The sequence below is a fragment of the Lactuca serriola genome, chromosome 9, assembly GCF_051521515.1.
Source record: "Lactuca serriola cultivar US96UC23 chromosome 9, Lser_US96UC23_V15, whole genome shotgun sequence".
NCBI lineage: Eukaryota > Viridiplantae > Streptophyta > Magnoliopsida > Asterales > Asteraceae > Lactuca > Lactuca serriola.
The window spans coordinates 147,837,528-147,855,019 of record NC_136416.1 but is presented as its reverse complement, the minus strand read 5'-3'; positions in this window follow the sequence as shown (position 1 = coordinate 147,855,019).

Genomic DNA, 17,492 nt, shown 5'->3' with positions numbered 1-17,492 from the left:
AACATTAAGATACAGATCATGAATTGGAATGAGATACGAATGGATATGTTGCCTCGGATCTTCACGCTCACAAGTGGAAATAGGGTTTCCGCTTGGCGTTCCAGCGAACCCTCAATATCGGGACGCAACTTTGTTTCGTACATTGACTCTCTCTCAATCTATGATCTCAATTGATTCTCCCATGGGGGTTTCGACCCTTGATGAATTCGGTCTCCTCAAAGGAATAACTAGGGTTTCGTCGAGTAGGTACTTCTAAGGATTCGAGACGTGAAGTACCAGATGGATGCTACTAAGTTCTGAGGATAGCCGAAATTTGAAGGTTGCGAAATCGATTCTACGAGGATCACGAAGGGTCTGATGGTTTTTAGAAGAAATTTATGGGGTAGGTCTGCGATAATAGTCGATGGGACCCAAGAATCGACAGGTTTCTATGGGTATCTCTGGTGCCGACTAATTCCCTATCGCCTTAGTTGTTGGAATGGTTCACGGGTATGACTGCTTTGCCTAGCTACATGATCAAGGAAAATGATTTGACCGAAAGGTACCACTACTAACCCGTAGTGATCATATCAATTCTTGGTCACCGTATTGGACATGTTACTCTCGCTGAGGTTTGGTGACGAGGTAGTTCCAGAGATTAGGCTGGTGCGAGACTAGACTAGCCGTTCGGAAGGAATTCTCGGGAATCCTTCGAGAAAGAAATTTAGGGAAAATAGCTGCAGACTTCCCGTTTCCCAATGATCATAGGAACGAGGGATGCATGGCAATTCATATCGGGAAAACTTTTTGAGTTTTGATGCACGAAATGATGCGAAGGTTTGATGCCGAAGATCACGAGAGTCGGGTCGGGGGAAAGGTCTAGACGGGCGACCCTTTCGAAACCAAGAATAACGACATCAATGAGACTCGGTCATTACATGTCAAAGATAGCATCAAAGTATTTCATGAAAAGTTTCCCATTAAATCGAGTGGAACAGAATAATCCTTCGGACTGAGAATACAATCTATAGGTATGAAGTTAGTGTTCTCTATCTCACTGGTTAGCCGTCTCGACGGTACTCAATTTCGATTACAAACGAAAGATTAAGTTTAGAAAGGTATTCGAATAGATAGATAAAAGGTTTCCCTTCTGGTACTAGAATCGAAAAGAGTTGCAGGTTTGTTGATTTGGCTGGTTTTCTGCAGGTTCGAGCAAGGTGGCCCTTCTTGCCACAATTGTCACAGATTCTTTCGCGACATGGACCAGGAATATGGTGATGGTAGCTGCACTTACCGCACCAAGGAAGGGTACCGGTGTATCCACTGGTAGGAGTTTGGGCCGTGGACCCGGCAGCTGAAACAGCAACAGGGGCAGTAGCAGCATGGATTGCTACCATTTGCTGTTTCTTAGAAGAACCTTGCGTACTTTGGGCCTTCCGCTTGTTCCAGAATTTCTTTTTACTTCCACCTCCACTTGTGACTGCTCGGGAGTGGTAGCCTCCTCATCAGAGTTGTCTTCTTGATCGATCAGGGTTTGCGCAAGACATTTAGCGCTGTCATAGGTGTCTGGCTTCGCAGCCAAGACATTCCCTTTTGTTGGCTGGGTCAACCCCCAGATGAATCTCTCAATCTTTTTACTCTCCGGGGTAACCATTCCCGGACCGAGTAATGTCAGGTCATCGAATCTTGAAGTATAAGCAGCTATGTCGGAACCCTTCATCTTAAGGTTCCAGAGTTCGTCTTCTAGCTTCTGTATTTCGCCCCCAGGGCAATACTCTGCGAGTATAAGCTCCTTCATAGCTTCCCAACCCATAGCATTTGCTACAGGTAGAGTTAAGGATTTGACTCGGCCGTTCCACCAAGTCAGGGATTTGTCAAGGAAGGTGCAGGCGGCGAACTTTACTTTGTCAGACTCCGAACAGGCGCATATTTCAAAGATTGATTCGTTTTTCATGAACCATCGGGTGAGGGAAATGACACCTCCAATGCCATCAAAGGATATGGGTTTTGCGTTCATGAAGTCTTTATAGAAACCCTCTTTTCGGTGTCCCTGACTGTTCTTTTGGTTTTGGGTTTGGGTATCACCTCCCGAACCACCTGAACCACCGATGTTCAATTGGGACATAGCAGCTGCCACCGCGGCGGTAACAGCTGCCTGAAATACTACGGGGTCGATTTCAGGAGGAGGTGGCGGCGGAGGGTTGTTGGTGTTCTTCGAGCTGGGTCTCTTCCATGGAGGCATCGTGATCTAAAAAGATCAGGACAGAGAGGATCATAAGTCCTCTGAATTGAATCAAGAGATATGGAACAGGAGATATCTCATCAAGACAGATATAACATTATATTAAGTGATAAAGCAGGAAAGAGTTATCAAGGTAGATAATTTTATCGCTAGAGGAATGATCAAGGAACAATGCGTATACGAGGATTTTCTAAAAAGGATTAACTCGAGAAATACTCCCATAGTATTTCATGATTCGCTGCAACGACGACTCGTTGTTTGGGGAATTGGGTAAGTTTTAGGTATGCCGCATACCACAGTCACTCCCAAGAACATGTTGGCTGTGTCTCGAATGAATATAGTTGGCCAGGCTATATTGATCCTAGACACGACTACATAACTGCCCAGGTTTAACGGCAGCGTACAACACCCATTTACTTATGTTTTGTTCTACTTGTAGTTACGGATCTCGACGGTTCGGTATACTTGTATACTTTTTGAAAATACTTATATTTTGAAGGATACTTTTAGTTCAGAGCGCTTAGGCCCTTTGGTGTTTATAGTTTTATACCATGTAAGGTTTGGTATACTCTGTTCACTATAAACAAGGGCTCTGATACCAATCTGTCACACCTCGAAAACCAAAGGCGGAAACATTTCCGGGGTTGACTCCACGTTGAGTATCAAATCCAATGCACATAGTAATCAAAGTAAAAAACCATTACATTACATATATTTGAAAGTTTACATTTGTTTCAACAGTAAATTATACAAGTGTGATACATATTATATATATGAACAAAATGAGACGAGTCTTCTACACACTCCGTCTTCACCAAAAGAGATCACCGGGTACCTGTTTAATGCGGACCTGAGAATACAAGCAGTTTGAAAATCAGCATAAAGCTGGTGAGTTCATAAGATGTTTGTTTTCTGAAAAATGTACCAGTTTCCAAGAAAATCCCAAATTTTCTTATGTAAAACAGTTTAGTTATCTTTCATTACCAGTTCAATTACGCGTTATATGTTACCCCAGGAAAATACCATATTTTCCTAAATACATGACCGATTGAATATCATAGAGTATAGTTTAATACACAAAACTATATATTGAAAATCATGGGATTACTATCACGAATTAGATATCAAATACTTTGATATACGTGAACTGTAGATGGAAAGTAGTTTGAAAACCATGGGACTAACATCCCGTACTAGATACAAGATATTTGATATACATGAAAATATAGATTGAAAACCATGGGACTACCATCCCGGACTAGATATAAGATAGTTTGATATACATGAAGATATAGATTGAAAACCATGGGACTACCATCCCGGACTAGATACAGATTCAAAACCATGAGATTACCATCCCGTACAAGATATAAGTTGAAATCATGGGATTAGTATCCCGTACTAGATATAAGTTAAAAACCATGGGATTACCATCCCGTACAAGATATAAGTTGAAAACCATGGGACTACCATCCCGTACAAGATATATGTTGAAATCATGGGACTATCATCCCGTACTAGATATAAGATCAATAAACAGAAGGTAGATATGAAATCAAATCAAATCCGAAACCAAACCCAAAGCGATATCGTGAATAAACTTATATTAATAAATATTGTGAGTCGGGTAACCATGCTGATACGACAACGAGACCTCCTTGATGCTTGTCAGACGTCGGAATATATCCAAAATTTGTTACCCCAGGCGTGCCCGACTAACAATAGCTAGCAGTTAAGGTGTGGGATTGTCAGTCCCGAATAGATCTATTCACAAATTCCACGCTCTCCCTCCAGGAGACTCTGGTTACACTTCTGGGGAGGATTTACTAATAATCCAAAAAGGGTAATGACAAATCTCACAAACTAGTACTAAGTATTCATGGAATTCTTAAACGATATCAAACATACTAGACGATATGAAACATAATACAGTGAAAACATTTATATACAATGAAATTATCTGGCAATATATACTAAGTGAAACAGAGATAAACTGAATCAGACATAGTTTATCTAATAACTTTATATATATCAGTATGTGATTAAACGAGAACTAAAGAACCCCAAATTATTCCCATAATAATTTGATTAGTTAGATTATTTCTTTAACTGAAATTTATACAGTTGTAGTTGATAAATCATCGCTTATGCTCAGCATAATACATCAGGGGTAAAGATATTTATAAGTTTGCTAGATATTTATTGAAATACATCCATCTTATGTTTTGAAAACATTTGTAATTTGCTTGTATTCCCCCCCCCTGAAAACATTGTAAAACCATTGAAAAAGGGTAGGGGTATGAACTCATCGGACAAGGAACGTGTCTGATTGGATCCTAAACGTCAGTCCTTGGTTTGCAAACGCACAAGTTTCCTAGGAATTTTGAAAAGACACATATTTGTATCTAATTAGGACTTTAATTAATTAATTTATAGAAACAACACTTCCAGTTGCGGAAACACTCCCTTACAAGTGTTTGCAAGGACCCGGGTGGCGTTTGAAGTCACATAAGGCTTGGATATGGAGTTTAATCTTCAAGAGTAAAATCATAGAGGAGTTTTCGGCCCCTTAACACCTCATCCATATGAGTTCACGACCGTGAACTCATAGATGGTGTTTTTGGGTGCAAAATGGCTTCACAACATTTGGGATTAATGCTAGGCTTGGGTTTTAGGCTTTGGAGGGAATTAAAACTCACTCAGGGACCATTTATTGGAGTTTACGGCAGTAAACTTGGAGTTTACGTCCGTAAACTCCCCCACACATAGAATCCGTAATGTATTGGTCCTTCAACAATCACATGTGATTCCAATGATTTTTCCCAAGCCTTGAATGGATTTTTAGGGGACTTTTAGCATGTATTTTGGAGTTTACGGCCCATGAACCCCCTCATGGCAGTGAACTCCTTAGATGGGGGACTTAATATGTTTTAAGGTCCAAATCTTTTTTGTGGTCACTTCTAGAATTTATCCCAAGGCCTATGGTGTGTGTAAATGGCATTTTAACACACTAAAAGGAGTTTAATCCCCATGATAATGAGTTTACGGCCCAAGCATGTTCTTGGGTAGTAAAATCATGTTTACTCCTCTAAATTAATGTTCAAGGTGTTCCAAGGCCAAATCCAATATTCTACAATTCATATCTAAGCTTCAATGGAGTTTTGGAAGGGTTTAAGGGCATAAAAACCCCATTTATATGAGTTTACGGCCCAAGCATGCGCTTGGGCAGTAAACTCATGTTTACTCTTCAAAATCCATGTTTAAGGCATTCTAAGTCCATTCCATTAAGTCATTAGGCCAAATCTAAGCTCCAAAGGTTGATTGGAAGGGTTTTTGGGCTCTAAAACCCAATTTATGTGAGTTCACGGCCTAGGACCTAGGGTCGTAAACTCATGAATATGGTCCTATTCCTGATTTGAACTCGAATTTGAAGGCCTAAGATGTTATACTAGGAGTTAGGGTAGTTACCTTGGTGATTTGGAGCTTAAATTTGATGATTTTGGACCCGTAAACTTGGTTTGAGGAGAGAGGTTAGAGAGAGGAAGCAAAAGCTTCAAATGAAAGTTTGAACACGTTTAAATAGGTCTCAAAACTTGGACACGGTGGAATTCTACTCGATACCGGCATTAAACGGGGCTTTTGGTCGCACCCGATTAAGTTTCTGTAACCCGGCGGAGACGTTTCTAAAATTTCTGAAATAAACATTTTGGGCTAATTTCATGAGTTCCTAAGGGGTTTGGACACTCATTAGATTATAATAAACATATAAGTTTAAATAATTTATCCCAAAACGAAATCAGAACGAATTGATAAACGACAAATTTTTACGGGTAGAACGGGTTTTCGGCGATGGACAATTTCGGGTTGTTACACAATATATGTATGTTATGTGGTTGTATGGTATGTGGTACGATGTGGGAACTCACTAAGCTTCATGCTTACCGTTTTCAGTTTCTGTTTCAGGTACCTCTTCATCGAAGGGGAAGGAGCTGGCGCGGTAGCAGCACATCATACACACACACACACACATTGTTTTCCGTTTTACGAACTTGTTCTGGGATTTGTACTCTGATATTGGGTTGTTTTCATATTTCGGATTTCAGACACGATGTATGTTATGAAATGGCTTGATCAGACAATTTTTTTTCAAAGTATTCATTTTAAAAATGAAATTTTTGGGCGTGAAATTTGGGTCGTTACAAGTTGGAATCAGAGCCCTGGTTTGAGGGATTCAGACACACCTTCGGGGGTGTCTAAACTCAAATCAAGGGATTAAAGGATTTCAAAAAAGAAAAAGTTTTCTAAAAGATTAAGTAAAGAGTTTTAAGAAAGAACGAAATGTGTGATATGCGCGATAGGCCGAGCTCAAGTAAGTATTCCCCAAAGTACCCATACAATGTTATGCAATGTTTATCAGTTCAGTAGAACAGCATGCTAGTATAGGACTAAGGGCCTAGGAGGGATGCCTTATGTGCCTGATTTATGTGCTTCAGCTTATGTAAATTGCATGCTAGTGCTAAGTAGACAGCAGTAGCATAGCCTGTTTAGGTTATGCCTGATAGTATGAGCTTAGCATTGTATGCTAGTACAGTTTCTCTCTATGAGAACAGACTTGCTTGAGTAGTTTACCTACATCCGAATGTTGCTTGCTTTGTGGTTTGTGGGACTCTGAGTAATGGGAGTTAGCCATTAGGTGAATACGTCACATTACATGTGGTCAGGGTTGAATAATCTCATAGTGCTAGATTTGGCCCTATTGCGCAGCTCTTGTATGAGTCTAACCATTGTAGGGACGAGTCTATTACTCGAAGGATTATCCGAGTCTCATCACATGTGATGGTATCCAGGTGATGGCTAATTATCATTACAAGGAGGCCTTCAGCAGCTGAGGACCGGTTTCGATAGGGACAAAGATTTTCCCTAGGGTAAGCCTAGGATGAGGATAGCAGTGATCAACAGTGGTAAAAAAGGAGGGGATATGGTGGAGTCAAGGCAATCCTTGAAGAAGGTACGGATATATGTGGAAGGTAGTATGGGCCCGTACTATTGAAAGTAAAGGATCCGTACCCGAACCGAGGAAGGCCGAGATAAGACCAGGGAACTTGTAGTAGATGTGATCCCTCAAGAGGTACTAGTATCACTAACGGTTGTTATTATGTATTGCAGAATGGTGGTACTACGTTCGAGGCCAGTAGTTGGCAGCTCAAGAGAGTGATCGGGCTCGGGATCAGGTTCCGAGCCAGTAGATGAGGGGCTACGTGAGTTCATAGCGTCATAGATCACCAGAGGTATCCTTCAGTCACCCTATCATCTTCGGGTCGATCAAGGAAGGGATAGTTGAGTTGATGGAGGATCACCTCGGGGCGTTCATGAGTGACCGGACATCCGGCTAGTCAGGATATCGCACACTGTCCTTCAAGGACTTCAGGGGCAATGGTGCACCGGATTTTCATGGGGCGAAGGACCCCATAGCTGCCAGACGATGGATTGCAGACATCGAGTCTGCACAGTTGACTAGCTTCTGCCCCGAGGGGTCGAAGGTGAGGTTTGCAGCAGGGTTTTTGAGAGACATGGCTAGAGACTGGTGGGAGTTTATTGGTGACAATAAATACTGTTCTCAAATGAACTTAATTATATATATATATATATATATATATATATATATATATATAATCTCGTTAGTTTTTTCCCATTCTTGCCTTTTTCACATAAATTTACTCAAAAACTTCAATTTAAAATTATTCTAAACTATTTTCACTTTTCTCTAAAAATTTTATGTTGAGTTGCCCGACATAATTTCCCTCCCTCCCATAAAATTTTAGAAGCCCTAATTTTATTTCCCACCAAAAAATTGGCTCTAATAATCTGATGGCCAACTCCACCTTCCTCACTAGTGATTGAGACCCCTCGTACTCATCCGCAAACATGCATCACCCTCACCGTAACCCTAACCCTCGCCTGATGCCCCTCCTCCATTTGTCACATACCTCTTCATAAAGAACCATATGACTATTCAAAACCGAATTCAAGTTATAGATTGCAATCGAGTTGTGAATATTCGATTATCGCGGACATCGTATTCACGCAACCATTCGCAAGCCCCATTTCTTTTCCGCTTCTACAACACGACACAACCACAAGACTGCATTACAGTGACACGTTCCCCCAATTACAACAACGTATCCACACCATTACAGTGATGAAGCTCCACCACAGTAGCGGCACCATGTACCACCTTCACCATCGCATTAATTACAAGTTCTTCTTTCTTTCCTTTTAGCCTTCTAGTTGTATATTCATGTTATTAGTCATAGTGCAGGTTGTATTTGTAGAATATTCAGAATTAGGATGTTGAAATTCATGACTTGTGAGGCTTAAATTTGTGAATTTGTGATGCTTAAATTGTGACTTGTGAGGCTGAAATATGTGATAAATTTTGGTTGTATTGACAATATCCAAAAGTTCTTGATATATATTAGACTCAAAACAATGAGTAAAATCTTATTTGATTCTCTTACATCTTTTTTACTTATGGTTTGATTAGTTTTGGGCTTTGAATGTAAAATACGATAATTGTTATAATGTATAGAGGTTGGTTGCATTAAAGGGGAAAGTTATTTATTGCGTCTCGTTGAAGGGCACATACATTCTTCAAGTTGTATGCCTAAATATTAATTTCTTGTTTATATAAGATCATATTTTTATTTTTCTTTTTGGTTATAGGTTTGTGTGTATTCCCATTTTTCATATAGGTGTCATGACATTGATCAATTTCATCAAGAAGTTGATCATTTTGATCAAGAAGCTATGCAAGCTTGTAAGTGGTTTCTATTTACTCTTTATGTGTTGTGGTTAAAAATTATTGAAGACCGATATGTTTCACTTTAGAAGTTGCTCTTTATTAGTGTTGATAAAGTGTGTCCCATCTATATGATTGTTAACTATTATATTTCTGTATAAAGGGTATTGTCCATGGAGTAGACCTTTGGTATGGAGTTGGAAGCTATTTAGATTCACATACATCATGAAAAAAGCTCATCATTAAGGTTAGACATACGTTATGGTTGTTAATTTTTTTAAAAGATGATTGTAATATTCATGTATAAATATGTGTACACATGTGTTGATGATCCTCATTGATTTTTGTTATAACTTTCGATGAGTTACTTCAACTTAAAGGTCCATCCAGTTTCACTTCTTGGTTTGTATTTGTATACAAGTATTTGTTAGTGAATTCTCTTATTTATAATATTTTTTTAATTATTTATATGAACATGATAGACGTTGAGATGTGCTAGCAAGCGGCCCTCTAATTTTTGTTGTTAGTAAATTGAAAAGATTTAGTATAAAATTGTAAATTTAAGATTTTAATGTCCCCTAAAAAAGATTTTGTAAATTTTCCCTCTCTTTAAAAATTTTCTAGGTAAGACACTACTAACATTTGTATTTTTTTCTATGTGTGTATTTGACAAGGAGAGAAACAAAGAGGTGGATTTTATAGCTATTGATTTGGAAAATTCCTGAGTTCTTATATATACTTGAGGAAGAGCATAATAGAACAAGAAGAAACTTAAATAAAGTATGCAAATTTTTGAATAAATCTCATCATTTATGATCTCGAAGTTCCTTGATTTTAAAAGCATGGTAGGCCAACTTGATAAAGATGGAGTGCATAAACACGATGATATATGTGTTACACGTCTCTTATAAGTGAAATGATAGTCAACAACCATTCATTGAAAATTGTTATTTTTTCATCTTTGGATTAGTGATCAGTGTGTTAATTATTTTTTATTGTTTATGTCACACCCCCAAACCTAAACGGCGGAAACATTCGGGGGAGAAGGACGTCATGTACAGTATTATAACAAATGTGAAATAGTAATCAAAGAAACAAAAAACATTATATTGATAATAAAGTGTTTACATTGTATACATAACGTAGATTGTTTGATTTCAAAAGTAGATAACCAAAACAAAGGCTTTAAGCTACTATGCTCCGTCTTCTCGAAACTTGTACGAGTACCTATTTAATAGTTTCCTGAGAATACAAGTGATTTGGAAAGTGTATCAACATTTAAGTTTGTGAGTTCATAAGTATATTGTTTTAGAAAGTAAGTTCTTTGTTCCTTTAAAATGTTCGTGCATCACTACAGAAATTCCTATATTTTCTTAATTACATGAAATGTATTCTTAAGCCTTAAGACCAAAATATATATGTTTCTTACGTATAAAGAGTGATATATGGCGCTTTGAATCCGTATACACAGATTCCTAGCATGATTTCTAAGTGCATACAAGTTATCTAAAATCAAAGATCGAATGGACAGTCAAATGGGTGGATCTGCCCTAAGCCCACAATCAAACAAGGAATAGGAACTAAGGCAGAAATCACACATTCCACTATCTATCAGATCTTCATTTTATATAAACCAAACATATCCACTAAGTAATCACACCAATATGTAAATTATTGTATAAGTTTCCAGAAAATCCGATATTTCCTATGAAATGAGTTATGATTCGTTGTGTCTAAAATGAATGTATTAAACCCGGAAAATCCTATATTTTCCCTGAGAATGAATTTGTAGAGCTGTTTACTTGTAAAGTGATAACGTATAACCCGGAAAATCCTATATTTTCCTTAAAGCTGAGATATAGTCTAAATACTCCAAGACCGTAAGTGTAAGTAAATATGGCATACTTAGTTTGATAACTTGTAGTTTTATAATTAAATAAAACTAGTTGAAGATGTATTTATGCTGAATTCTAAATGTGTTGATAATACCCTATCATGATTTCTTAGTACCTACAAGTTATATATAACTAAGATCTGAACCGATAGTCGATTGGGTGATTCTGCCCTAAGTCCACAGCCAAACAAGGAACATGAAATGAGGCGGAAGTCACACATTCCACTGTCTATCAAATAAAAACCATATATAACACTGATATAAAAACGAAGTAATCATATAGTTAATATCCCTTAAGCTTGATTGAGTGGCGTATTACTATGTGCATGAGTCATTGTATCCACGGGTGATTTCTTATAACCATACTAATATGAATGATATCCAGATAGTTAGTGACATTTGTCACCCCATAACTTTCGTTCCAACTACACCTAACCGTCAGGGCATGAGATTGTCAGTCCCGTATAGATCTATACACAAACTCACGCTCTCCCTCCAGGAGACTCTGGCTATAAGTGGGGGACTTTCATTTGATACTAAACAAAGTCGTTGCCTCACATAATTTGCTAACAACAAGGTCGCGAGTAATATGTTGAAAAATCTTTTAGTAAACAAAAATAAAAATTTTTATTTATAAAATGTTACGATAAAAAGAGTGGGTTGAGTCATAGATTATACTTATCACAATTTATATGCTTGTTTTCATGTCGTTTTCCTTCTAAATATACTAACCTGTAATTTCCATACAACTATACCTATCATAGTTTATATGCATATTATTTGTATAATACAACTATACCCTTCATGGACTCGGCGAGTCTGCTGAGCAGACAACAACAAACTTCGATTTTTTCAGCCAATTTTGCAAGTATAATAAGAAAACAAGCCTGGGCTCTGATACCACTGTTGGGTTTTGAGCATTCTAACACTCCTAAGTGTATATGCAACCCTAAATACATTGTATTTATGTTTTCTCTATTATATATGCAAATATGAATATTTCAAGGTATTATTCTAACTAGCATACAAAACATTGATTCATATGGAATAATATAAGTTAGAAAGGTCTTAACGCCCAAGATCTTGTTACCCTTTCTGGTAAGTTAAGCATATATAACACTTCAACCGTTGCAACACTTACTATCAATGTATTAAACTGATGCGTCCATGGGTTTTACTGATTTCCAAGAGAGAACACCATCAGGACAACAGCCTATGCATTGTTCAGCTACAAACTATAGAACTTCAACAACACTAATGGACCCGACCCATCTATTAACCAAGCCTTCCTTCCCACACTCCAAAACTTGTGCCCCAACGGAGGAGATGGTTCAAGGCGTGTGGGTCTAGTTACAGGAAGCCAAAACAGGTTTGACAATTCATACTATGCAAACCTGAGGAACGGGAGAGGTGTACTTGAGTATCATCAAGCGCTATGGAGCAACCCAACAACACAAAGGTTATGGCAACGGTTTCTTGGAGTTAGGGGACTCCTTGGATTGACTTTTAACGTTGAGTTTGCAAGATCAATGGTGAGGATGGGTAATATTGAGGTGAAAACGGGGACTCAAGGAGAAATACGTCGGGTTTGTAGTGCAATTAATTGATTATTGACGGATGTTATAATTCGAATCCAGAATGGTTTGATAGTACTAAGTTTTTAATACGTGGGAAGATCTAAAAGTTAAATCGGTATAACAAACTGTAAATTTTCCATTCTTACGTGCACGTGATTAGTTATTGTAATACACAACACGAAAAGTTGGTAATGATATTGACAGCCCCACATGATTTTGACATGAGACAAATTCGTCGTTTAACGCATTGACTTTATAAAGATTTCAAAAAATCATGACTATGAATTTGTATCGAATATTAAACTAAATCAAACCTTGACTTTGTATTCATATGTTGCCAATGAGTTATTCATCAAAAACGAAACTACAACTTTTCATTTGCATATCATTTTCAAAGAAGATAAAAACCAAATGTAGGCTTGTCATTTTGGAAAAACGTTGGTGTTTGATAAAAATGGTCATGGACTGAAGGTATTCCAAGATCGAATTTGGTTGCCTAAGTCAGGAGGAAGAAGAGATCTTTTGATGGAAGAAGCTCACAAAACAATGTACTCAATTCATCCCGGTAGCTCTAAAATGTATAGGGACCTGAAACCCTATTACTGGTAGCCAACGATGAAGCTTGATATTGCAAAATACGTGGTGGAGTGTGTGGCATGTGCGCAAGTCATGGGACAACATCAGAAACCATAAGGGAGTTTGGAACCTTTACTTGTGCCTATGAGTAAATCGGAAGACATTACTATGGATTTTGTCACTAAACTGCCTAGAACAAAGAATGGTCACGACATGATTTGGGTGGTCGTTGATCGCTTCACCAAGAGTGCACATTTCATAGCAGCTAATGAGAAATCGTCAATGGATAAATTGCGAATTCTTACGTGAAGGAAATTGTGAGGCTTCACGGTGTTCTGTTAACGATTGTGTCAGATCGTGACAGCCGTTTCACCTCACAATTTTGGAGAAGTCTACAAGAGGAATTGGGTCCCAAGTTGTGTTTGAGTACAACTTACCATCCACAGACTGATGGGCAGAGCAAACAAACGATACAAACGCTTGAAGATATGCTTAGAGCATGAACCTTGGAATTCCAAGGTAGCTGGGATTAACATTTATCTTTGGTAGAATTCTCCTACAATAATAGTTTCCACTCGAGCATAAAGATGGCACCTTATCAAGCTATGTACGGACAAAAATGTCGTACGCCGTCTTGTTGGCTTGAGGCTAGGGAAAAGCAGTTTATGGGATTGGAGATAGTCCATTAAACTGCTGAAAAGTTGAAAATAATTAGGGAGAGAATGTTAGCAGCTCAGGATCGTCAAAAGAGTTATGCTGACAATAAGCGAAGACCGATGACTTAAAGTTGGAGATTCGGTTTTGCTTAATGTCTCACCTTGGAAGGGACTTATACGATTTGTTAAAAGGGGAAAGTTAATTCCAAGGTTTATTGGACCGTTTAAAGTTCTTCAAATGGTTGGGAACCAAGCTTACAAGCTCGAATTACCCGAAGAACTGAATGGAATTCATAACACTTTCCATGTGTGTTATTTGAGGAAATTCACGGGAGAAGTTCCCGATATAATTCCAATTTCTGAATTTAGAATTGATGAGAACAAAAGGTTGATTAAAGAACCATAGCCAATCGTTGACCGAAGGACTAAGAAGTTGCGACGCAAGATGGTCGAGTTAGTTCTTGTCCGATGGAAACATACAAATGGGCAAAATCTCACCTGGGAGACGGAGAGTGGCATGTTGAGTCGCTATCCGCATTTGTTTGCTGATATGTGATTCCGGGGACGGAATCATCCTAAGGTGGAGAGAATTGTAATGCCCGTGTTTTTAGGCTAGACATTAATGATGATGTAATAGTCTTGGTTAACCTTTGTAACCCGTCTTGAAATAATAAAGATTTATTATTTTAGTATTATGTGTTTTGTGCTTAATTGCCTGACTTAAATGAATTAAGCATAAAAATAAGCGTCAAAATGAAATGTTAGATAAACCTAATATCTATGAAGGATGTGGTAGTTGTCACGGCAAGGTTTCCGAATATATAAAGAATGCTGAAATCTGAGTTATAATGAAGAAGTTATGACCTTTCGAAGTTTCACGACAGTACCGGCGCGACACTGCGTGACGTAAATAGTGAATTTACGCTAGAGCGATATTTAGCCTTATTCATCTAAATAGAAGTCATAGAATAAGTTAAACTAAGAGCGTGCATAAGAAGAACGTCTAAATCTTACTTCGTATGAAGACGTTATGATTTTTCAAAGTTTCGACTTAGCAGTATGCAGCCTAAATCTCGAAATAGAGATCGAGTGATATTTGGCCGAAACAATCTAAATGAGAATTGAAGATCTCGTCGATAGAAGTCCAACAGTGAAAAGACAGACGAAAATGGACGTCGGATGGAGAATTTAGGATTTAATAACGGAGTTCTCCTATCCCGGCTTACTAAAAATAATATAATAAAAATAAAATCAAAATTAGCCGACGTAGTCTAAACGAAAGTTGTAGATCGTAGTCTCACCTACGCGTGGATATAAAGAACGTCAAAACGGAGGTTGTATGAGGAAGATATGTTTTTCTGAAGTTTTTAAATAATTAGAATATATAAATTTTATTCTATATTCGGATAATATCCGAATCCGTGACTCAGCCGATCTGATCTGAAGATTACGCCTAGCGTAACCTAAGTACTCCCAGCGTAATGCTTGTAGAGGCATTACGGCCAGCGTAATCAGGATTTACGCCGAGCGTAAATCGGGGTTTCAACCCCTCTAAATAGAAGTCGAGGGTTGCCGATCGTTTTGCCAAATTTGTTCCTTTCTCTCTCATTTTTGCATCGTTTTGCGTGCAAGAAATACCCCGAAGCCACGGTATCATTCCCGAGACCCGAAGCAAGTCCCGAAGCCCCGAGGATCCCGATAATAAAGTTTTCGAGCCGAAACTTTGCCCGCATAAAGCCCAGTTTTGGAGAAAACGTCCCGGTTTTATCGGAAAATATTATTTTAATAGACGAGGTGCTGTCCGATCATCTTCTTATCAAGTGGGTGTATATTCCATTTCTTCTAACACATAGATATGAAGTATCTACTTTAGCATACGTGTTACGTGTGTATAAATATACGTGTATATATATGTTATCTGTTTATTTGGGATGAGTATTGAATGAGTATCTTATCAGTTTTTAAGTTGCATACGAATTCATATGTATGTTGTTATCTACAAAAATGTTGGGAAGAACTTGGGTAGATAGTTGATGTGTGATAAACTGATGAGAGGCCTCGATGTGATTGTGTTCTAGTCATTCAGCAAAATGTGGATGACCACCACAGACTCTTTCTAGACTGTCCTATGGGATGCTAGCAGGCTCATAACCTGTAGGTGTTGGTGAACTTGGGTGTTCATTTGCTGTATTCTCTGCCCCCTCATGGTTGCCTTAGGACATTAATTGTCGAGGAAACCCCTCTACAGTAGTGTCCGTCCCGATGAAAATCCTAGATTAGGTCCCTTGTAATAGTTGTTGTTTTAGGGACGTAAAGTGAAGATAATGGGAATGGGTAATTGGGTTATTGTTGGTTGGTCAAATTAAATATAATTATTTATTGTGGTTTGAAAAACCTATATGCTCACTAGGCTCTCAAGCCTGACCCACTCAATTTCTTTGTATTACAGGTAGTGGCGCGAGAGCATAAGTTGGGGAACTTGTGAAGATATTTTTGTTATAGACCAGTAGTTGTATAAAACTGTGTAAGGTCTATGTTTTATTGATTATGCTTTTGTGTCTGTATCGGAACATGACATCCCGAGTTTTGATATATAATGAAAATACATTTCTTTAAGAAATGCTTTGATAAACATTATTTTATCATGTAATGTTTTGGGGACAAATTCCGCAACTCGTTTTAAATCAATGGATTCACTCTGAAATTATTTTAATAGCATAAATGAAACCGGTCTTTTATGGCTGTGATTTTGGAGATGTCACAATAACCCTTAGCTATAGAACCTTTCGGCCTCGCCTTGTTTCTGACATAGTTTTCTAGTTTTTCCATATACCTTTCGAACGGATACATCTATCTCATACATACTGGGCCTCCGACAATCACATCATCAGATAAATGCAAAAGAAAATTAACCATAATGTCAAAAAATGCTGGAGGATAAATCAATTCTAACTTGCATAAGATTGCGATAATGTCTACTTTTGCTTTCCTCATACCTCCGTCTTTAATGTTTTAGAATAAAGTTGCTTGAAAAACATACAAAGGCCTGCAATAGGTGTATAAGTGTTTTTGTCTAACAACCCTCTAGCTTCAATTGGTATCAAACGTTGCATAAGAATGTGATGGTCATGCACTTTAAACCCTATAATATTAGTATTGGTATCGTTCACTTTCTTACTGATGTTAGAACCAAACCCATCCGACAGTTTAGCATCTTTTATAAATTAACAAAAGAGTTGTCGACTAGATTTCGTGAAAGAGTATATTGCATGGGCTCTATGAAACTTGTCACCATTTTTTGCAACCATTCATTTCTCTGAATGTTTAGAATTCTCAAGTCCTCTCGGGCATTTGATGTGTCTTTACTTTTATCATTCATTATAAGAGTACCTAACAAACTCTCGTGCACATTTTTTTGGACATGCATGAGATCTAGAAATGTTTAAGCTCTTCCACCAATGACCTAAGGAAAACATCTATATTCTTACCAGGAGCTTTCGGGCTAGGAATCAACAAAGTCAACATAAATGATGACTCTTTCATACAAAGTCAGGGTGGCAAATTGTATGTGGTGAGTATGACCGTCCATGTGCTATGTGGATTACACATGTTTCCAAATGGATTAAAACTGTCAGCTAAAAGACCTAGGCGTATGTTATGGGGTTCACTCGAGAAGTCGGGGTATTTTTTATCAAAATCTTGCCAATGTTCCCCATCAACAGGATGACGCATCACACCATCTACTGAACGTCGGGTAATATGCCAAATC